The sequence below is a fragment of the Lithobates pipiens genome, unplaced genomic scaffold (assembly GCF_037356315.1).
Source record: "Lithobates pipiens isolate NorthernLeopardFrog02 unplaced genomic scaffold, aLitPip1_a1.2 Scaffold_1, whole genome shotgun sequence".
NCBI classification, from domain to species: Eukaryota; Metazoa; Chordata; class Amphibia; order Anura; family Ranidae; genus Lithobates; species Lithobates pipiens.
Window position 1 is genome coordinate 242026457 of NW_027507685.1, and position 19399 is coordinate 242045855.

At 54.7% G+C, this 19399-nt stretch overlaps 29 non-coding genes across 29 annotated transcripts; all 29 read right to left on the reverse strand.

Moving 5' to 3' along the window:
• Positions 1 to 654: 654 nt before the first annotated feature.
• TRNAE-CUC (transfer RNA glutamic acid (anticodon CUC)) lies at positions 655 to 726 on the reverse strand. Its single transcript has one exon. It is a non-coding gene; the product is annotated as a tRNA-Glu (tRNA).
• A 345-nt stretch (positions 727 to 1071) lies between these two features.
• Positions 1072 to 1143, reverse strand: TRNAE-CUC (transfer RNA glutamic acid (anticodon CUC)). Its single transcript has one exon. It is a non-coding gene; the product is annotated as a tRNA-Glu (tRNA).
• Positions 1144 to 1905: 762 nt separating this feature from the next.
• TRNAE-CUC (transfer RNA glutamic acid (anticodon CUC)) lies at positions 1906 to 1977 on the reverse strand. Its single transcript has one exon. It is a non-coding gene; the product is annotated as a tRNA-Glu (tRNA).
• Positions 1978 to 2322: 345 nt separating this feature from the next.
• On the reverse strand, positions 2323 to 2394 carry TRNAE-CUC (transfer RNA glutamic acid (anticodon CUC)). Its single transcript has one exon. It is a non-coding gene; the product is annotated as a tRNA-Glu (tRNA).
• Positions 2395 to 3156: 762 nt separating this feature from the next.
• Positions 3157 to 3228, reverse strand: TRNAE-CUC (transfer RNA glutamic acid (anticodon CUC)). The gene has a single exon. It is a non-coding gene; the product is annotated as a tRNA-Glu (tRNA).
• Positions 3229 to 3573: 345 nt separating this feature from the next.
• On the reverse strand, positions 3574 to 3645 carry TRNAE-CUC (transfer RNA glutamic acid (anticodon CUC)). The gene has a single exon. It is a non-coding gene; the product is annotated as a tRNA-Glu (tRNA).
• A 762-nt stretch (positions 3646 to 4407) lies between these two features.
• Positions 4408 to 4479, reverse strand: TRNAE-CUC (transfer RNA glutamic acid (anticodon CUC)). The gene has a single exon. It is a non-coding gene; the product is annotated as a tRNA-Glu (tRNA).
• Positions 4480 to 4824: 345 nt separating this feature from the next.
• On the reverse strand, positions 4825 to 4896 carry TRNAE-CUC (transfer RNA glutamic acid (anticodon CUC)). Its single transcript has one exon. It is a non-coding gene; the product is annotated as a tRNA-Glu (tRNA).
• A 762-nt stretch (positions 4897 to 5658) lies between these two features.
• On the reverse strand, positions 5659 to 5730 carry TRNAE-CUC (transfer RNA glutamic acid (anticodon CUC)). The gene has a single exon. It is a non-coding gene; the product is annotated as a tRNA-Glu (tRNA).
• Positions 5731 to 6492: 762 nt separating this feature from the next.
• On the reverse strand, positions 6493 to 6564 carry TRNAE-CUC (transfer RNA glutamic acid (anticodon CUC)). Its single transcript has one exon. It is a non-coding gene; the product is annotated as a tRNA-Glu (tRNA).
• Positions 6565 to 7326: 762 nt separating this feature from the next.
• On the reverse strand, positions 7327 to 7398 carry TRNAE-CUC (transfer RNA glutamic acid (anticodon CUC)). Its single transcript has one exon. It is a non-coding gene; the product is annotated as a tRNA-Glu (tRNA).
• A 345-nt stretch (positions 7399 to 7743) lies between these two features.
• On the reverse strand, positions 7744 to 7815 carry TRNAE-CUC (transfer RNA glutamic acid (anticodon CUC)). The gene has a single exon. It is a non-coding gene; the product is annotated as a tRNA-Glu (tRNA).
• Positions 7816 to 8577: 762 nt separating this feature from the next.
• TRNAE-CUC (transfer RNA glutamic acid (anticodon CUC)) lies at positions 8578 to 8649 on the reverse strand. The gene has a single exon. It is a non-coding gene; the product is annotated as a tRNA-Glu (tRNA).
• Positions 8650 to 8994: 345 nt separating this feature from the next.
• TRNAE-CUC (transfer RNA glutamic acid (anticodon CUC)) lies at positions 8995 to 9066 on the reverse strand. The gene has a single exon. It is a non-coding gene; the product is annotated as a tRNA-Glu (tRNA).
• A 762-nt stretch (positions 9067 to 9828) lies between these two features.
• TRNAE-CUC (transfer RNA glutamic acid (anticodon CUC)) lies at positions 9829 to 9900 on the reverse strand. The gene has a single exon. It is a non-coding gene; the product is annotated as a tRNA-Glu (tRNA).
• Positions 9901 to 10245: 345 nt separating this feature from the next.
• On the reverse strand, positions 10246 to 10317 carry TRNAE-CUC (transfer RNA glutamic acid (anticodon CUC)). Its single transcript has one exon. It is a non-coding gene; the product is annotated as a tRNA-Glu (tRNA).
• Positions 10318 to 11079: 762 nt separating this feature from the next.
• Positions 11080 to 11151, reverse strand: TRNAE-CUC (transfer RNA glutamic acid (anticodon CUC)). The gene has a single exon. It is a non-coding gene; the product is annotated as a tRNA-Glu (tRNA).
• Positions 11152 to 11496: 345 nt separating this feature from the next.
• On the reverse strand, positions 11497 to 11568 carry TRNAE-CUC (transfer RNA glutamic acid (anticodon CUC)). The gene has a single exon. It is a non-coding gene; the product is annotated as a tRNA-Glu (tRNA).
• A 1179-nt stretch (positions 11569 to 12747) lies between these two features.
• Positions 12748 to 12819, reverse strand: TRNAE-CUC (transfer RNA glutamic acid (anticodon CUC)). Its single transcript has one exon. It is a non-coding gene; the product is annotated as a tRNA-Glu (tRNA).
• A 762-nt stretch (positions 12820 to 13581) lies between these two features.
• TRNAE-CUC (transfer RNA glutamic acid (anticodon CUC)) lies at positions 13582 to 13653 on the reverse strand. The gene has a single exon. It is a non-coding gene; the product is annotated as a tRNA-Glu (tRNA).
• Positions 13654 to 13998: 345 nt separating this feature from the next.
• Positions 13999 to 14070, reverse strand: TRNAE-CUC (transfer RNA glutamic acid (anticodon CUC)). Its single transcript has one exon. It is a non-coding gene; the product is annotated as a tRNA-Glu (tRNA).
• Positions 14071 to 14832: 762 nt separating this feature from the next.
• Positions 14833 to 14904, reverse strand: TRNAE-CUC (transfer RNA glutamic acid (anticodon CUC)). Its single transcript has one exon. It is a non-coding gene; the product is annotated as a tRNA-Glu (tRNA).
• A 345-nt stretch (positions 14905 to 15249) lies between these two features.
• TRNAE-CUC (transfer RNA glutamic acid (anticodon CUC)) lies at positions 15250 to 15321 on the reverse strand. Its single transcript has one exon. It is a non-coding gene; the product is annotated as a tRNA-Glu (tRNA).
• A 762-nt stretch (positions 15322 to 16083) lies between these two features.
• TRNAE-CUC (transfer RNA glutamic acid (anticodon CUC)) lies at positions 16084 to 16155 on the reverse strand. Its single transcript has one exon. It is a non-coding gene; the product is annotated as a tRNA-Glu (tRNA).
• Positions 16156 to 16500: 345 nt separating this feature from the next.
• TRNAE-CUC (transfer RNA glutamic acid (anticodon CUC)) lies at positions 16501 to 16572 on the reverse strand. The gene has a single exon. It is a non-coding gene; the product is annotated as a tRNA-Glu (tRNA).
• Positions 16573 to 16917: 345 nt separating this feature from the next.
• TRNAE-CUC (transfer RNA glutamic acid (anticodon CUC)) lies at positions 16918 to 16989 on the reverse strand. Its single transcript has one exon. It is a non-coding gene; the product is annotated as a tRNA-Glu (tRNA).
• Positions 16990 to 17751: 762 nt separating this feature from the next.
• On the reverse strand, positions 17752 to 17823 carry TRNAE-CUC (transfer RNA glutamic acid (anticodon CUC)). The gene has a single exon. It is a non-coding gene; the product is annotated as a tRNA-Glu (tRNA).
• Positions 17824 to 18168: 345 nt separating this feature from the next.
• TRNAE-CUC (transfer RNA glutamic acid (anticodon CUC)) lies at positions 18169 to 18240 on the reverse strand. Its single transcript has one exon. It is a non-coding gene; the product is annotated as a tRNA-Glu (tRNA).
• A 762-nt stretch (positions 18241 to 19002) lies between these two features.
• On the reverse strand, positions 19003 to 19074 carry TRNAE-CUC (transfer RNA glutamic acid (anticodon CUC)). Its single transcript has one exon. It is a non-coding gene; the product is annotated as a tRNA-Glu (tRNA).
• Between the last annotated feature and the right edge of the window lie 325 nt (positions 19075 to 19399).

Genomic DNA, 19399 nt, shown 5'->3' on the forward strand with positions numbered 1-19399 from the left:
CCAAGGTCTCCAAAATGGGGTGAAGGAGGCACTTCTAGCTACAGCTGGTTAGCAGTGGGTTATCCTAGTCTCTTAACAGCTGGCCGAGTTGGCCATGTGGGCCTAAAAGCGCGAAAAGCTTGACAAGGCTCAGCGGAACTGAGAAAACCAGGCCGATGGATGGCGGAGCATTTTTTGGCCCTTAACGAAGCAGAAGCCCAGACGATAGTGTCCAGCTGCTACCAGGGCAAAGAAGAATTCCCTGACCGGGAATCGAACCCGGGCTGCGGCGGTGAGAGCGCCGAATCCTAGCCACTAGACCACCAGGGAGAGGTGTGCCCTGTTCTTCCCAGGCTAGCGAGACGAAGTCAATGGCAAATACCCAAGATGGCGTTGATGCACTTTGGAGTGGGCAAATACGGCTTTCTTCCGTCAGAACCAAGGTCTCCAAAATGGGGTGAAGGAGGCACTTCTAGCTACAGCTGGTTAGCAGTGGGTTATCCTAGTCTCTTAACAGCTGGCCGAGTTGACCATGTGGGCCTAAAAGCGCGAAAAGCTTGACAAGGCTCAGCGCAACTGAGAAAACCAGGCCGATGGATGGCGGAGCATTTTTTGGCCCTTAACGAAGCAGAAGCCCAGACGATAGTGTCCAGCTGCTACCAGGGCAAAGAAGAATTCCCTGACCGGGAATCGAACCCGGGCCGCGGCGGTGAGAGCGCCGAATCCTAGCCACTAGACCACCAGGGAGAGGTGTGCCCCGTTCTTCCCAGGCTAGCGAGACGAAGTCAATGGCAAATACCCAAGATGGCGTTGATGCACTTTGGAGTGGGCAAATACGGCTTTCTTCCGTCAGAACCAAGGTCTCCAAAATGGGGTGAAGGAGGCACTTCTAGCTACAGCTGGTTAGCAGTGGGTTATCCTAGTCTCTTAACAGCTGGCCGAGTTGACCATGTGGGCCTAAAAGCGCGAAAAGCTTGACAAGGCTCAGCGCAACTGAGAAAACCAGGCCGATGGATGGCGGAGCATTTTTTGGCCCTTAACGAAGCAGAAGCCCAGACGATAGTGTCCAGCTGCTACCAGGGCAAAGAAGAATTCCCTGACCGGGAATCGAACCCGGGCCGCGGCGGTGAGAGCGCCGAATCCTAGCCACTAGACCACCAGGGAGAGGTGTGCCCCGTTTTTCCCAGGCTAGCGAGACGAAGTCAATGGCAAATACCCAAGATGGCGTTGATGCACTTTGGAGTGGGCAAATACGGCTTTCTTCCGTCAGAACCAAGGTCTCCAAAATGGGGTGAAGGAGGCACTTCTAGCTACAGCTGGTTAGCAGTGGGTTATCCTAGTCTCTTAACAGCTGGCCGAGTTGGCCATGTGGGCCTAAAAGCGCGAAAAGCTTGACAAGGCTCAGCGGAACTGAGAAAACCAGGCTGATGGATGGCGGAGCATTTTTTGGCCCTTAACGAAGCAGAAGCCCAGACGATAGTGTCCAGCTGCTACCAGGGCAAAGAAGAATTCCCTGACCGGGAATCGAACCCGGGCTGCGGCGGTGAGAGCGCCGAATCCTAGCCACTAGACCACCAGGGAGAGGTGTGCCCTGTTCTTCCCAGGCTAGCGAGACGAAGTCAATGGCAAATACCCAAGATGGCGTTGATGCACTTTGGAGTGGGCAAATACGGCTTTCTTCCGTCAGAACCAAGGTCTCCAAAATGGGGTGAAGGAGGCACTTCTAGCTACAGCTGGTTAGCAGTGGGTTATCCTAGTCTCTTAACAGCTGGCCGAGTTGACCATGTGGGCCTAAAAGCGCGAAAAGCTTGACAAGGCTCAGCGCAACTGAGAAAACCAGGCCGATGGATGGCGGAGCATTTTTTGGCCCTTAACGAAGCAGAAGCCCAGACGATAGTGTCCAGCTGCTACCAGGGCAAAGAAGAATTCCCTGACCGGGAATCGAACCCGGGCCGCGGCGGTGAGAGCGCCGAATCCTAGCCACTAGACCACCAGGGAGAGGTGTGCCCCGTTCTTCCCAGGCTAGCGAGACGAAGTCAATGGCAAATACCCAAGATGGCGTTGATGCACTTTGGAGTGGGCAAATACGGCTTTCTTCCGTCAGAACCAAGGTCTCCAAAATGGGGTGAAGGAGGCACTTCTAGCTACAGCTGGTTAGCAGTGGGTTATCCTAGTCTCTTAACAGCTGGCCGAGTTGACCATGTGGGCCTAAAAGCGCGAAAAGCTTGACAAGGCTCAGCGCAACTGAGAAAACCAGGCCGATGGATGGCGGAGCATTTTTTGGCCCTTAACGAAGCAGAAGCCCAGACGATAGTGTCCAGCTGCTACCAGGGCAAAGAAGAATTCCCTGACCGGGAATCGAACCCGGGCCGCGGCGGTGAGAGCGCCGAATCCTAGCCACTAGACCACCAGGGAGAGGTGTGCCCCGTTTTTCCCAGGCTAGCGAGACGAAGTCAATGGCAAATACCCAAGATGGCGTTGATGCACTTTGGAGTGGGCAAATACGGCTTTCTTCCGTCAGAACCAAGGTCTCCAAAATGGGGTGAAGGAGGCACTTCTAGCTACAGCTGGTTAGCAGTGGGTTATCCTAGTCTCTTAACAGCTGGCCGAGTTGGCCATGTGGGCCTAAAAGCGCGAAAAGCTTGACAAGGCTCAGCGGAACTGAGAAAACCAGGCCGATGGATGGCGGAGCATTTTTTGGCCCTTAACGAAGCAGAAGCCCAGACGATAGTGTCCAGCTGCTACCAGGGCAAAGAAGAATTCCCTGACCGGGAATCGAACCCGGGCTGCGGCGGTGAGAGCGCCGAATCCTAGCCACTAGACCACCAGGGAGAGGTGTGCCCTGTTCTTCCCAGGCTAGCGAGACGAAGTCAATGGCAAATACCCAAGATGGCGTTGATGCACTTTGGAGTGGGCAAATACGGCTTTCTTCCGTCAGAACCAAGGTCTCCAAAATGGGGTGAAGGAGGCACTTCTAGCTACAGCTGGTTAGCAGTGGGTTATCCTAGTCTCTTAACAGCTGGCCGAGTTGACCATGTGGGCCTAAAAGCGCGAAAAGCTTGACAAGGCTCAGCGCAACTGAGAAAACCAGGCCGATGGATGGCGGAGCATTTTTTGGCCCTTAACGAAGCAGAAGCCCAGACGATAGTGTCCAGCTGCTACCAGGGCAAAGAAGAATTCCCTGACCGGGAATCGAACCCGGGCCGCGGCGGTGAGAGCGCCGAATCCTAGCCACTAGACCACCAGGGAGAGGTGTGCCCCGTTCTTCCCAGGCTAGCGAGACGAAGTCAATGGCAAATACCCAAGATGGCGTTGATGCACTTTGGAGTGGGCAAATACGGCTTTCTTCCGTCAGAACCAAGGTCTCCAAAATGGGGTGAAGGAGGCACTTCTAGCTACAGCTGGTTAGCAGTGGGTTATCCTAGTCTCTTAACAGCTGGCCGAGTTGACCATGTGGGCCTAAAAGCGCGAAAAGCTTGACAAGGCTCAGCGCAACTGAGAAAACCAGGCCGATGGATGGCGGAGCATTTTTTGGCCCTTAACGAAGCAGAAGCCCAGACGATAGTGTCCAGCTGCTACCAGGGCAAAGAAGAATTCCCTGACCGGGAATCGAACCCGGGCCGCGGCGGTGAGAGCGCCGAATCCTAGCCACTAGACCACCAGGGAGAGGTGTGCCCCGTTTTTCCCAGGCTAGCGAGACGAAGTCAATGGCAAATACCCAAGATGGCGTTGATGCACTTTGGAGTGGGCAAATACGGCTTTCTTCCGTCAGAACCAAGGTCTCCAAAATGGGGTGAAGGAGGCACTTCTAGCTACAGCTGGTTAGCAGTGGGTTATCCTAGTCTCTTAACAGCTGGCCGAGTTGGCCATGTGGGCCTAAAAGCGCGAAAAGCTTGACAAGGCTCAGCGGAACTGAGAAAACCAGGCCGATGGATGGCGGAGCATTTTTTGGCCCTTAACGAAGCAGAAGCCCAGACGATAGTGTCCAGCTGCTACCAGGGCAAAGAAGAATTCCCTGACCGGGAATCGAACCCGGGCTGCGGCGGTGAGAGCGCCGAATCCTAGCCACTAGACCACCAGGGAGAGGTGTGCCCTGTTCTTCCCAGGCTAGCGAGACGAAGTCAATGGCAAATACCCAAGATGGCGTTGATGCACTTTGGAGTGGGCAAATACGGCTTTCTTCCGTCAGAACCAAGGTCTCCAAAATGGGGTGAAGGAGGCACTTCTAGCTACAGCTGGTTAGCAGTGGGTTATCCTAGTCTCTTAACAGCTGGCCGAGTTGACCATGTGGGCCTAAAAGCGCGAAAAGCTTGACAAGGCTCAGCGCAACTGAGAAAACCAGGCCGATGGATGGCGGAGCATTTTTTGGCCCTTAACGAAGCAGAAGCCCAGACGATAGTGTCCAGCTGCTACCAGGGCAAAGAAGAATTCCCTGACCGGGAATCGAACCCGGGCCGCGGCGGTGAGAGCGCCGAATCCTAGCCACTAGACCACCAGGGAGAGGTGTGCCCCGTTCTTCCCAGGCTAGCGAGACGAAGTCAATGGCAAATACCCAAGATGGCGTTGATGCACTTTGGAGTGGGCAAATACGGCTTTCTTCCGTCAGAACCAAGGTCTCCAAAATGGGGTGAAGGAGGCACTTCTAGCTACAGCTGGTTAGCAGTGGGTTATCCTAGTCTCTTAACAGCTGGCCGAGTTGACCATGTGGGCCTAAAAGCGCGAAAAGCTTGACAAGGCTCAGCGCAACTGAGAAAACCAGGCCGATGGATGGCGGAGCATTTTTTGGCCCTTAACGAAGCAGAAGCCCAGACGATAGTGTCCAGCTGCTACCAGGGCAAAGAAGAATTCCCTGACCGGGAATCGAACCCGGGCCGCGGCGGTGAGAGCGCCGAATCCTAGCCACTAGACCACCAGGGAGAGGTGTGCCCTGTTTTTCCCAGGCTAGCGAGACGAAGTCAATGGCAAATACCCAAGATGGCGTTGATGCACTTTGGAGTGGGCAAATACGGCTTTCTTCCGTCAGAACCAAGGTCTCCAAAATGGGGTGAAGGAGGCACTTCTAGCTACAGCTGGTTAGCAGTGGGTTATCCTAGTCTCTTAACAGCTGGCCGAGTTGGCCATGTGGGCCTAAAAGCGCGAAAAGCTTGACAAGGCTCAGCGGAACTGAGAAAACCAGGCCGATGGATGGCGGAGCATTTTTTGGCCCTTAACGAAGCAGAAGCCCAGACGATAGTGTCCAGCTGCTACCAGGGCAAAGAAGAATTCCCTGACCGGGAATCGAACCCGGGCTGCGGCGGTGAGAGCGCCGAATCCTAGCCACTAGACCACCAGGGAGAGGTGTGCCCTGTTCTTCCCAGGCTAGCGAGACGAAGTCAATGGCAAATACCCAAGATGGCGTTGATGCACTTTGGAGTGGGCAAATACGGCTTTCTTCCGTCAGAACCAAGGTCTCCAAAATGGGGTGAAGGAGGCACTTCTAGCTACAGCTGGTTAGCAGTGGGTTATCCTAGTCTCTTAACAGCTGGCCGAGTTGACCATGTGGGCCTAAAAGCGCGAAAAGCTTGACAAGGCTCAGCGCAACTGAGAAAACCAGGCCGATGGATGGCGGAGCATTTTTTGGCCCTTAACGAAGCAGAAGCCCAGACGATAGTGTCCAGCTGCTACCAGGGCAAAGAAGAATTCCCTGACCGGGAATCGAACCCGGGCCGCGGCGGTGAGAGCGCCGAATCCTAGCCACTAGACCACCAGGGAGAGGTGTGCCCCGTTCTTCCCAGGCTAGCGAGACGAAGTCAATGGCAAATACCCAAGATGGCGTTGATGCACTTTGGAGTGGGCAAATACGGCTTTCTTCCGTCAGAACCAAGGTCTCCAAAATGGGGTGAAGGAGGCACTTCTAGCTACAGCTGGTTAGCAGTGGGTTATCCTAGTCTCTTAACAGCTGGCCGAGTTGACCATGTGGGCCTAAAAGCGCGAAAAGCTTGACAAGGCTCAGCGCAACTGAGAAAACCAGGCCGATGGATGGCGGAGCATTTTTTGGCCCTTAACGAAGCAGAAGCCCAGACGATAGTGTCCAGCTGCTACCAGGGCAAAGAAGAATTCCCTGACCGGGAATCGAACCTGGGCCGCGGCGGTGAGAGCGCCGAATCCTAGCCACTAGACCACCAGGGAGAGGTGTGCCCCGTTTTTCCCAGGCTAGCGAGACGAAGTCAATGGCAAATACCCAAGATGGCGTTGATGCACTTTGGAGTGGGCAAATACGGCTTTCTTCCGTCAGAACCAAGGTCTCCAAAATGGGGTGAAGGAGGCACTTCTAGCTACAGCTGGTTAGCAGTGGGTTATCCTAGTCTCTTAACAGCTGGCCGAGTTGGCCATGTGGGCCTAAAAGCGCGAAAAGCTTGACAAGGCTCAGCGGAACTGAGAAAACCAGGCCGATGGATGGCGGAGCATTTTTTGGCCCTTAACGAAGCAGAAGCCCAGACGATAGTGTCCAGCTGCTACCAGGGCAAAGAAGAATTCCCTGACCGGGAATCGAACCCGGGCCGCGGCGGTGAGAGCGCCGAATCCTAGCCACTAGACCACCAGGGAGAGGTGTGCCCCGTTTTTCCCAGGCTAGCGAGACGAAGTCAATGGCAAATACCCAAGATGGCGTTGATGCACTTTGGAGTGGGCAAATACGGCTTTCTTCCGTCAGAACCAAGGTCTCCAAAATGGGGTGAAGGAGGCACTTCTAGCTACAGCTGGTTAGCAGTGGGTTATCCTAGTCTCTTAACAGCTGGCCGAGTTGGCCATGTGGGCCTAAAAGCGCGAAAAGCTTGACAAGGCTCAGCGGAACTGAGAAAACCAGGCCGATGGATGGCGGAGCATTTTTTGGCCCTTAACGAAGCAGAAGCCCAGACGATAGTGTCCAGCTGCTACCAGGGCAAAGAAGAATTCCCTGACCGGGAATCGAACCCGGGCTGCGGCGGTGAGAGCGCCGAATCCTAGCCACTAGACCACCAGGGAGAGGTGTGCCCTGTTCTTCCCAGGCTAGCGAGATGAAGTCAATGGCAAATACCCAAGATGGCGTTGATGCACTTTGGAGTGGGCAAATACGGCTTTCTTCCGTCAGAACCAAGGTCTCCAAAATGGGGTGAAGGAGGCACTTCTAGCTACAGCTGGTTAGCAGTGGGTTATCCTAGTCTCTTAACAGCTGGCCGAGTTGACCATGTGGGCCTAAAAGCGCGAAAAGCTTGACAAGGCTCAGCGCAACTGAGAAAACCAGGCCGATGGATGGCGGAGCATTTTTTGGCCCTTAACGAAGCAGAAGCCCAGACGATAGTGTCCAGCTGCTACCAGGGCAAAGAAGAATTCCCTGACCGGGAATCGAACCCGGGCCGCGGCGGTGAGAGCGCCGAATCCTAGCCACTAGACCACCAGGGAGAGGTGTGCCCCCTTCTTCCCAGGCTAGCGAGACGAAGTCAATGGCAAATACCCAAGATGGCGTTGATGCACTTTGGAGTGGGCAAATACGGCTTTCTTCCGTCAGAACCAAGGTCTCCAAAATGGGGTGAAGGAGGCACTTCTAGCTACAGCTGGTTAGCAGTGGGTTATCCTAGTCTCTTAACAGCTGGCCGAGTTGACCATGTGGGCCTAAAAGCGCGAAAAGCTTGACAAGGCTCAGCGCAACTGAGAAAACCAGGCCGATGGATGGCGGAGCATTTTTTGGCCCTTAACGAAGCAGAAGCCCAGACGATAGTGTCCAGCTGCTACCAGGGCAAAGAAGAATTCCCTGACCGGGAATCGAACCCGGGCCGCGGCGGTGAGAGCGCCGAATCCTAGCCACTAGACCACCAGGGAGAGGTGTGCCCCGTTTTTCCCAGGCTAGCGAGACGAAGTCAATGGCAAATACCCAAGATGGCGTTGATGCACTTTGGAGTGGGCAAATACGGCTTTCTTCCGTCAGAACCAAGGTCTCCAAAATGGGGTGAAGGAGGCACTTCTAGCTACAGCTGGTTAGCAGTGGGTTATCCTAGTCTCTTAACAGCTGGCCGAGTTGGCCATGTGGGCCTAAAAGCGCGAAAAGCTTGACAAGGCTCAGCGGAACTGAGAAAACCAGGCTGATGGATGGCGGAGCATTTTTTGGCCCTTAACGAAGCAGAAGCCCAGACGATAGTGTCCAGCTGCTACCAGGGCAAAGAAGAATTCCCTGACCGGGAATCGAACCCGGGCTGCGGCGGTGAGAGCGCCGAATCCTAGCCACTAGACCACCAGGGAGAGGTGTGCCCTGTTCTTCCCAGGCTAGCGAGACGAAGTCAATGGCAAATACCCAAGATGGCGTTGATGCACTTTGGAGTGGGCAAATACGGCTTTCTTCCGTCAGAACCAAGGTCTCCAAAATGGGGTGAAGGAGGCACTTCTAGCTACAGCTGGTTAGCAGTGGGTTATCCTAGTCTCTTAACAGCTGGCCGAGTTGACCATGTGGGCCTAAAAGCGCGAAAAGCTTGACAAGGCTCAGCGCAACTGAGAAAACCAGGCCGATGGATGGCGGAGCATTTTTTGGCCCTTAACGAAGCAGAAGCCCAGACGATAGTGTCCAGCTGCTACCAGGGCAAAGAAGAATTCCCTGACCGGGAATCGAACCCGGGCCGCGGCGGTGAGAGCGCCGAATCCTAGCCACTAGACCACCAGGGAGAGGTGTGCCCCGTTCTTCCCAGGCTAGCGAGACGAAGTCAATGGCAAATACCCAAGATGGCGTTGATGCACTTTGGAGTGGGCAAATACGGCTTTCTTCCGTCAGAACCAAGGTCTCCAAAATGGGGTGAAGGAGGCACTTCTAGCTACAGCTGGTTAGCAGTGGGTTATCCTAGTCTCTTAACAGCTGGCCGAGTTGACCATGTGGGCCTAAAAGCGCGAAAAGCTTGACAAGGCTCAGCGCAACTGAGAAAACCAGGCCGATGGATGGCGGAGCATTTTTTGGCCCTTAACGAAGCAGAAGCCCAGACGATAGTGTCCAGCTGCTACCAGGGCAAAGAAGAATTCCCTGACCGGGAATCGAACCCGGGCCGCGGCGGTGAGAGCGCCGAATCCTAGCCACTAGACCACCAGGGAGAGGTGTGCCCCGTTTTTCCCAGGCTAGCGAGACGAAGTCAATGGCAAATACCCAAGATGGCGTTGATGCACTTTGGAGTGGGCAAATACGGCTTTCTTCCGTCAGAACCAAGGTCTCCAAAATGGGGTGAAGGAGGCACTTCTAGCTACAGCTGGTTAGCAGTGGGTTATCCTAGTCTCTTAACAGCTGGCCGAGTTGGCCATGTGGGCCTAAAAGCGCGAAAAGCTTGACAAGGCTCAGCGGAACTGAGAAAACCAGGCCGATGGATGGCGGAGCATTTTTTGGCCCTTAACGAAGCAGAAGCCCAGACGATAGTGTCCAGCTGCTACCAGGGCAAAGAAGAATTCCCTGACCGGGAATCGAACCCGGGCTGCGGCGGTGAGAGCGCCGAATCCTAGCCACTAGACCACCAGGGAGAGGTGTGCCCTGTTCTTCCCAGGCTAGCGAGACGAAGTCAATGGCAAATACCCAAGATGGCGTTGATGCACTTTGGAGTGGGCAAATACGGCTTTCTTCCGTCAGAACCAAGGTCTCCAAAATGGGGTGAAGGAGGCACTTCTAGCTACAGCTGGTTAGCAGTGGGTTATCCTAGTCTCTTAACAGCTGGCCGAGTTGACCATGTGGGCCTAAAAGCGCGAAAAGCTTGACAAGGCTCAGCGCAACTGAGAAAACCAGGCCGATGGATGGCGGAGCATTTTTTGGCCCTTAACGAAGCAGAAGCCCAGACGATAGTGTCCAGCTGCTACCAGGGCAAAGAAGAATTCCCTGACCGGGAATCGAACCCGGGCCGCGGCGGTGAGAGCGCCGAATCCTAGCCACTAGACCACCAGGGAGAGGTGTGCCCCGTTCTTCCCAGGCTAGCGAGACGAAGTCAATGGCAAATACCCAAGATGGCGTTGATGCACTTTGGAGTGGGCAAATACGGCTTTCTTCCGTCAGAACCAAGGTCTCCAAAATGGGGTGAAGGAGGCACTTCTAGCTACAGCTGGTTAGCAGTGGGTTATCCTAGTCTCTTAACAGCTGGCCGAGTTGACCATGTGGGCCTAAAAGCGCGAAAAGCTTGACAAGGCTCAGCGCAACTGAGAAAACCAGGCCGATGGATGGCGGAGCATTTTTTGGCCCTTAACGAAGCAGAAGCCCAGACGATAGTGTCCAGCTGCTACCAGGGCAAAGAAGAATTCCCTGACCGGGAATCGAACCCGGGCCGCGGCGGTGAGAGCGCCGAATCCTAGCCACTAGACCACCAGGGAGAGGTGTGCCCCGTTTTTCCCAGGCTAGCGAGACGAAGTCAATGGCAAATACCCAAGATGGCGTTGATGCACTTTGGAGTGGGCAAATACGGCTTTCTTCCGTCAGAACCAAGGTCTCCAAAATGGGGTGAAGGAGGCACTTCTAGCTACAGCTGGTTAGCAGTGGGTTATCCTAGTCTCTTAACAGCTGGCCGAGTTGGCCATGTGGGCCTAAAAGCGCGAAAAGCTTGACAAGGCTCAGCGGAACTGAGAAAACCAGGCCGATGGATGGCGGAGCATTTTTTGGCCCTTAACGAAGCAGAAGCCCAGACGATAGTGTCCAGCTGCTACCAGGGCAAAGAAGAATTCCCTGACCGGGAATCGAACCCGGGCTGCGGCGGTGAGAGCGCCGAATCCTAGCCACTAGACCACCAGGGAGAGGTGTGCCCTGTTCTTCCCAGGCTAGCGAGACGAAGTCAATGGCAAATACCCAAGATGGCGTTGATGCACTTTGGAGTGGGCAAATACGGCTTTCTTCCGTCAGAACCAAGGTCTCCAAAATGGGGTGAAGGAGGCACTTCTAGCTACAGCTGGTTAGCAGTGGGTTATCCTAGTCTCTTAACAGCTGGCCGAGTTGACCATGTGGGCCTAAAAGCGCGAAAAGCTTGACAAGGCTCAGCGCAACTGAGAAAACCAGGCCGATGGATGGCGGAGCATTTTTTGGCCCTTAACGAAGCAGAAGCCCAGACGATAGTGTCCAGCTGCTACCAGGGCAAAGAAGAATTCCCTGACCGGGAATCGAACCCGGGCCGCGGCGGTGAGAGCGCCGAATCCTAGCCACTAGACCACCAGGGAGAGGTGTGCCCCGTTCTTCCCAGGCTAGCGAGACGAAGTCAATGGCAAATACCCAAGATGGCGTTGATGCACTTTGGAGTGGGCAAATACGGCTTTCTTCCGTCAGAACCAAGGTCTCCAAAATGGGGTGAAGGAGGCACTTCTAGCTACAGCTGGTTAGCAGTGGGTTATCCTAGTCTCTTAACAGCTGGCCGAGTTGACCATGTGGGCCTAAAAGCGCGAAAAGCTTGACAAGGCTCAGCGCAACTGAGAAAACCAGGCCGATGGATGGCGGAGCATTTTTTGGCCCTTAACGAAGCAGAAGCCCAGACGATAGTGTCCAGCTGCTACCAGGGCAAAGAAGAATTCCCTGACCGGGAATCGAACCCGGGCCGCGGCGGTGAGAGCGCCGAATCCTAGCCACTAGACCACCAGGGAGAGGTGTGCCCCGTTTTTCCCAGGCTAGCGAGACGAAGTCAATGGCAAATACCCAAGATGGCGTTGATGCACTTTGGAGTGGGCAAATACGGCTTTCTTCCGTCAGAACCAAGGTCTCCAAAATGGGGTGAAGGAGGCACTTCTAGCTACAGCTGGTTAGCAGTGGGTTATCCTAGTCTCTTAACAGCTGGCCGAGTTGGCCATGTGGGCCTAAAAGCGCGAAAAGCTTGACAAGGCTCAGCGGAACTGAGAAAACCAGGCCGATGGATGGCGGAGCATTTTTTGGCCCTTAACGAAGCAGAAGCCCAGACGATAGTGTCCAGCTGCTACCAGGGCAAAGAAGAATTCCCTGACCGGGAATCGAACCCGGGCCGTGGCGGTGAGAGCGCCGAATCCTAGCCACTAGACCACCAGGGAGAGGTGTGCCCCGTTTTTCCCAGGCTAGCGAGACGAAGTCAATGGCAAATACCCAAGATGGCGTTGATGCACTTTGGAGTGGGCAAATACGGCTTTCTTCCGTCAGAACCAAGGTCTCCAAAATGGGGTGAAGGAGGCACTTCTAGCTACAGCTGGTTAGCAGTGGGTTATCCTAGTCTCTTAACAGCTGGCCGAGTTGGCCATGTGGGCCTAAAAGCGCGAAAAGCTTGACAAGGCTCAGCGGAACTGAGAAAACCAGGCCGATGGATGGCGGAGCATTTTTTGGCCCTTAACGAAGCAGAAGCCCAGACGATAGTGTCCAGCTGCTACCAGGGCAAAGAAGAATTCCCTGACCGGGAATCGAACCCGGGCTGCGGCGGTGAGAGCGCCGAATCCTAGCCACTAGACCACCAGGGAGAGGTGTGCCCTGTTCTTCCCAGGCTAGCGAGACGAAGTCAATGGCAAATACCCAAGATGGCGTTGATGCACTTTGGAGTGGGCAAATACGGCTTTCTTCCGTCAGAACCAAGGTCTCCAAAATGGGGTGAAGGAGGCACTTCTAGCTACAGCTGGTTAGCAGTGGGTTATCCTAGTCTCTTAACAGCTGGCCGAGTTGACCATGTGGGCCTAAAAGCGCGAAAAGCTTGACAAGGCTCAGCGCAACTGAGAAAACCAGGCCGATGGATGGCGGAGCATTTTTTGGCCCTTAACGAAGCAGAAGCCCAGACGATAGTGTCCAGCTGCTACCAGGGCAAAGAAGAATTCCCTGACCGGGAATCGAACCCGGGCCGCGGCGGTGAGAGCGCCGAATCCTAGCCACTAGACCACCAGGGAGAGGTGTGCCCCGTTTTTCCCAGGCTAGCGAGACGAAGTCAATGGCAAATACCCAAGATGGCGTTGATGCACTTTGGAGTGGGCAAATACGGCTTTCTTCCGTCAGAACCAAGGTCTCCAAAATGGGGTGAAGGAGGCACTTCTAGCTACAGCTGGTTAGCAGTGGGTTATCCTAGTCTCTTAACAGCTGGCCGAGTTGGCCATGTGGGCCTAAAAGCGCGAAAAGCTTGACAAGGCTCAGCGGAACTGAGAAAACCAGGCTGATGGATGGCGGAGCATTTTTTGGCCCTTAACGAAGCAGAAGCCCAGACGATAGTGTCCAGCTGCTACCAGGGCAAAGAAGAATTCCCTGACCGGGAATCGAACCCGGGCTGCGGCGGTGAGAGCGCCGAATCCTAGCCACTAGACCACCAGGGAGAGGTGTGCCCTGTTCTTCCCAGGCTAGCGAGACGAAGTCAATGGCAAATACCCAAGATGGCGTTGATGCACTTTGGAGTGGGCAAATACGGCTTTCTTCCGTCAGAACCAAGGTCTCCAAAATGGGGTGAAGGAGGCACTTCTAGCTACAGCTGGTTAGCAGTGGGTTATCCTAGTCTCTTAACAGCTGGCCGAGTTGACCATGTGGGCCTAAAAGCGCGAAAAGCTTGACAAGGCTCAGCGCAACTGAGAAAACCAGGCCGATGGATGGCGGAGCATTTTTTGGCCCTTAACGAAGCAGAAGCCCAGACGATAGTGTCCAGCTGCTACCAGGGCAAAGAAGAATTCCCTGACCGGGAATCGAACCCGGGCCGCGGCGGTGAGAGCGCCGAATCCTAGCCACTAGACCACCAGGGAGAGGTGTGCCCCGTTCTTCCCAGGCTAGCGAGACGAAGTCAATGGCAAATACCCAAGATGGCGTTGATGCACTTTGGAGTGGGCAAATACGGCTTTCTTCCGTCAGAACCAAGGTCTCCAAAATGGGGTGAAGGAGGCACTTCTAGCTACAGCTGGTTAGCAGTGGGTTATCCTAGTCTCTTAACAGCTGGCCGAGTTGACCATGTGGGCCTAAAAGCGCGAAAAGCTTGACAAGGCTCAGCGCAACTGAGAAAACCAGGCCGATGGATGGCGGAGCATTTTTTGGCCCTTAACGAAGCAGAAGCCCAGACGATAGTGTCCAGCTGCTACCAGGGCAAAGAAGAATTCCCTGACCGGGAATCGAACCCGGGCCGCGGCGGTGAGAGCGCCGAATCCTAGCCACTAGACCACCAGGGAGAGGTGTGCCCCGTTTTTCCCAGGCTAGCGAGACGAAGTCAATGGCAAATACCCAAGATGGCGTTGATGCACTTTGGAGTGGGCAAATACGGCTTTCTTCCGTCAGAACCAAGGTCTCCAAAATGGGGTGAAGGAGGCACTTCTAGCTACAGCTGGTTAGCAGTGGGTTATCCTAGTCTCTTAACAGCTGGCCGAGTTGGCCATGTGGGCCTAAAAGCGCGAAAAGCTTGACAAGGCTCAGCGGAACTGAGAAAACCAGGCCGATGGATGGCGGAGCATTTTTTGGCCCTTAACGAAGCAGAAGCCCAGACGATAGTGTCCAGCTGCTACCAGGGCAAAGAAGAATTCCCTGACCGGGAATCGAACCCGGGCTGCGGCGGTGAGAGCGCCGAATCCTAGCCACTAGACCACCAGGGAGAGGTGTGCCCTGTTCTTCCCAGGCTAGCGAGACGAAGTCAATGGCAAATACCCAAGATGGCGTTGATGCACTTTGGAGTGGGCAAATACGGCTTTCTTCCGTCAGAACCAAGGTCTCCAAAATGGGGTGAAGGAGGCACTTCTAGCTACAGCTGGTTAGCAGTGGGTTATCCTAGTCTCTTAACAGCTGGCCGAGTTGACCATGTGGGCCTAAAAGCGCGAAAAGCTTGACAAGGCTCAGCGCAACTGAGAAAACCAGGCCGATGGATGGCGGAGCATTTTTTGGCCCTTAACGAAGCAGAAGCCCAGACGATAGTGTCCAGCTGCTACCAGGGCAAAGAAGAATTCCCTGACCGGGAATCGAACCCGGGCCGCGGCGGTGAGAGCGCCGAATCCTAGCCACTAGACCACCAGGGAGAGGTGTGCCCCGTTCTTCCCAGGCTAGCGAGACGAAGTCAATGGCAAATACCCAAGATGGCGTTGATGCACTTTGGAGTGGGCAAATACGGCTTTCTTCCGTCAGAACCAAGGTCTCCAAAATGGGGTGAAGGAGGCACTTCTAGCTACAGCTGGTTAGCAGTGGGTTATCCTAGTCTCTTAACAGCTGGCCGAGTTGACCATGTGGGCCTAAAAGCGCGAAAAGCTTGACAAGGCTCAGCGCAACTGAGAAAACCAGGCCGATGGATGGCGGAGCATTTTTTGGCCCTTAACGAAGCAGAAGCCCAGACGATAGTGTCCAGCTGCTACCAGGGCAAAGAAGAATTCCCTGACCGGGAATCGAACCCGGGCCGCGGCGGTGAGAGCGCCGAATCCTAGCCACTAGACCACCAGGGAGAGGTGTGCCCCGTTTTTCCCAGGCTAGCGAGACGAAGTCAATGGCAAATACCCAAGATGGCGTTGATGCACTTTGGAGTGGGCAAATACGGCTTTCTTCCGTCAGAACCAAGGTCTCCAAAATGGGGTGAAGGAGGCACTTCTAGCTACAGCTGGTTAGCAGTGGGTTATCCTAGTCTCTTAACAGCTGGCCGAGTTGGCCATGTGGGCCTAAAAGCGCGAAAAGCTTGACAAGGCTCAGCGGAACTGAGAAAACCAGGCCGATGGATGGCGGAGCATTTTTTGGCCCTTAACGAAGCAGAAGCCCAGACGATAGTGTCCAGCTGCTACCAGGGCAAAGAAGAATTCCCTGACCGGGAATCGAACCCGGGCTGCGGCGGTGAGAGCGCCGAATCCTAGCCACTAGACCACCAGGGAGAGGTGTGCCCTGTTCTTCCCAGGCTAGCGAGACGAAGTCAATGGCAAATACCCAAGATGGCATTGATGCACTTTGGAGTGGGCAAATACGGCTTTCTTCCGTCAGAACCAAGGTCTCCAAAATGGGGTGAAGGAGGCACTTCTAGCTACAGCTGGTTAGCAGTGGGTTATCCTAGTCTCTTAACAGCTGGCCGAGTTGACCATGTGGGCCTAAAAGCGCGAAAAGCTTGACAAGGCTCAGCGCAACTGAGAAAACCAGGCCGATGGATGGCGGAGCATTTTTTGGCCCTTAACGAAGCAGAAGCCCAGACGATAGTGTCCAGCTGCTACCAGGGCAAAGAAGAATTCCCTGACCGGGAATCGAACCCGGGCCGCGGCGGTGAGAGCGCCGAATCCTAGCCACTAGACCACCAGGGAGAGGTGTGCCCCGTTCTTCCCAGGCTAGCGAGACGAAGTCAATGGCAAATACCCAAGATGGCGTTGATGCACTTTGGAGTGGGCAAATACGGCTTTCTTCCGTCAGAACCAAGGTCTCCAAAATGGGGTGAAGGAGGCACTTCTAGCTACAGCTGGTTAGCAGTGGGTTATCCTAGTCTCTTAACAGCTGGCCGAGTTGACCATGTGGGCCTAAAAGCGCGAAAAGCTTGACAAGGCTCAGCGCAACTGAGAAAACCAGGCCGATGGATGGCGGAGCATTTTTTGGCCCTTAACGAAGCAGAAGCCCAGACGATAGTGTCCAGCTGCTACCAGGGCAAAGAAGAATTCCCTGACCGGGAATCGAACCCGGGCCGCGGCGGTGAGAGCGCCGAATCCTAGCCACTAGACCACCAGGGAGAGGTGTGCCCCGTTTTTCCCAGGCTAGCGAGACGAAGTCAATGGCAAATACCCAAGATGGCGTTGATGCACTTTGGAGTGGGCAAATACGGCTTTCTTCCGTCAGAACCAAGGTCTCCAAAATGGGGTGAAGGAGGCACTTCTAGCTACAGCTGGTTAGCAGTGGGTTATCCTAGTCTCTTAACAGCTGGCCGAGTTGGCCATGTGGGCCTAAAAGCGCGAAAAGCTTGACAAGGCTCAGCGGAACTGAGAAAACCAGGCCGATGGATGGCGGAGCATTTTTTGGCCCTTAACGAAGCAGAAGCCCAGACGATAGTGTCCAGCTGCTACCAGGGCAAAGAAGAATTCCCTGACCGGGAATCGAACCCGGGCCGCGGCGGTGAGAGCGCCGAATCCTAGCCACTAGACCACCAGGGAGAGGTGTGCCCCATTTTTCCCAGGCTAGCGAGACGAAGTCAATGGCAAATACCCAAGATGGCGTTGATGCACTTTGGAGTGGGCAAATACGGCTTTCTTCCGTCAGAACCAAGGTCTCCAAAATGGGGTGAAGGAGGCACTTCTAGCTACAGCTGGTTAGCAGTGGGTTATCCTAGTCTCTTAACAGCTGGCCGAGTTGGCCATGTGGGCCTAAAAGCGCGAAAAGCTTGACAAGGCTCAGCGGAACTGAGAAAACCAGGCCGATGGATGGCGGAGCATTTTTTGGCCCTTAACGAAGCAGAAGCCCAGACGATAGTGTCCAGCTGCTACCAGGGCAAAGAAGAATTCCCTGACCGGGAATCGAACCCGGGCTGCGGCGGTGAGAGCGCCGAATCCTAGCCACTAGACCACCAGGGAGAGGTGTGCCCTGTTCTTCCCAGGCTAGCGAGACGAAGTCAATGGCAAATACCCAAGATGGCGTTGATGCACTTTGGAGTGGGCAAATACGGCTTTCTTCCGTCAGAACCAAGGTCTCCAAAATGGGGTGAAGGAGGCACTTCTAGCTACAGCTGGTTAGCAGTGGGTTATCCTAGTCTCTTAACAGCTGGCCGAGTTGACCATGTGGGCCTAAAAGCGCGAAAAGCTTGACAAGGCTCAGCGCAACTGAGAAAACCAGGCCGATGGATGGCGGAGCATTTTTTGGCCCTTAACGAAGCAGAAGCCCAGACGATAGTGTCCAGCTGCTACCAGGGCAAAGAAGAATTCCCTGACCGGGAATCGAACCCGGGCCGCGGCGGTGAGAGCGCCGAATCCTAGCCACTAGACCACCAGGGAGAGGTGTGCCCCGTTCTTCCCAGGCTAGCGAGACGAAGTCAATGGCAAATACCCAAGATGGCGTTGATGCACTTTGGAGTGGGCAAATACGGCTTTCTTCCGTCAGAACCAAGGTCTCCAAAATGGGGTGAAGGAGGCACTTCTAGCTACAGCTGGTTAGCAGTGGGTTATCCTAGTCTCTTAACAGCTGGCCGAGTTGACCATGTGGGCCTAAAAGCGCGAAAAGCTTGACAAGGCTCAGCGCAACTGAGAAAACCAGGCCGATGGATGGCGGAGCATTTTTTGGCCCTTAACGAAGCAGAAGCCCAGACGATAGTGTCCAGCTGCTACCAGGGCAAAGAAGAATTCCCTGACCGGGAATCGAACCCGGGCCGCGGCGGTGAGAGCGCCGAATCCTAGCCACTAGACCACCAGGGAGAGGTGTGCCCCGTTTTTCCCAGGCTAGCGAGACGAAGTCAATGGCAAATACCCAAGATGGCGTTGATGCACTTTGGAGTGGGCAAATACGGCTTTCTTCCGTCAGAACCAAGGTCTCCAAAATGGGGTGAAGGAGGCACTTCTAGCTACAGCTGGTTAGCAGTGGGTTATCCTAGTCTCTTAACAGCTGGCCGAGTTGACCATGTGGGCCTAAAAGCGCGAAAAGCTTGACAAGGCTCAGCGCAACTGAGAAAACCAGGCCGATGGATGGCGGAGCATTTTTTGGCCCTTAACGAAGCAGAAGCCCAGACGATAGTGTCCAGCTGCTACCAGGGCAAAGAAGAATTCCCTGACCGGGAATCGAACCCGGGCCGTGGCGGTGAGAGCGCCGAATCCTAGCCACTAGACCACCAGGGAGAGGTGTGCCCCGTTTTTCCCAGGCTAGCGAGACGAAGTCAATGGCAAATACCCAAGATGGCGTTGATGCACTTTGGAGTGGGCAAATACGGCTTTCTTCCGTCAGAACCAAGGTCTCCAAAATGGGGTGAAGGAGGCACTTCTAGCTACAGCTGGTTAGCAGTGGGTTATCCTAGTCTCTTAACAGCTGGCCGAGTTGGCCATGTGGGCCTAAAAGCGCGAAAAGCTTGACAAGGCTCAGCGGAACTGAGAAAACCAGGCCGATGGATGGCGGAGCATTTTTTGGCCCTTAACGAAGCAGAAGCCCAGACGATAGTGTCCAGCTGCTACCAGGGCAAAGAAGAATTCCCTGACCGGGAATCGAACCCGGGCCGCGGCGGTGAGAGCGCCGAATCCTAGCCACTAGACCACCAGGGAGAGGTGTGCCCCGTTTTTCCCAGGCTAGCGAGACGAAGTCAATGGCAAATACCCAAGATGGCGTTGATGCACTTTGGAGTGGGCAAATACGGCTTTCTTCCGTCAGAACCAAGGTCTCCAAAATGGGGTGAAGGAGGCACTTCTAGCTACAGCTGGTTAGCAGTGGGTTATCCTAGTCTCTTAACAGCTGGCCGAGTTGGCCATGTGGGCCTAAAAGCGCGAAAAGCTTGACAAGGCTCAGCGGAACTGAGAAAACCAGGCCGATGGATGGCGGAGCATTTTTTGGCCCTTAACGAAGCAGAAGCCCAGACGATAGTGTCCAGCT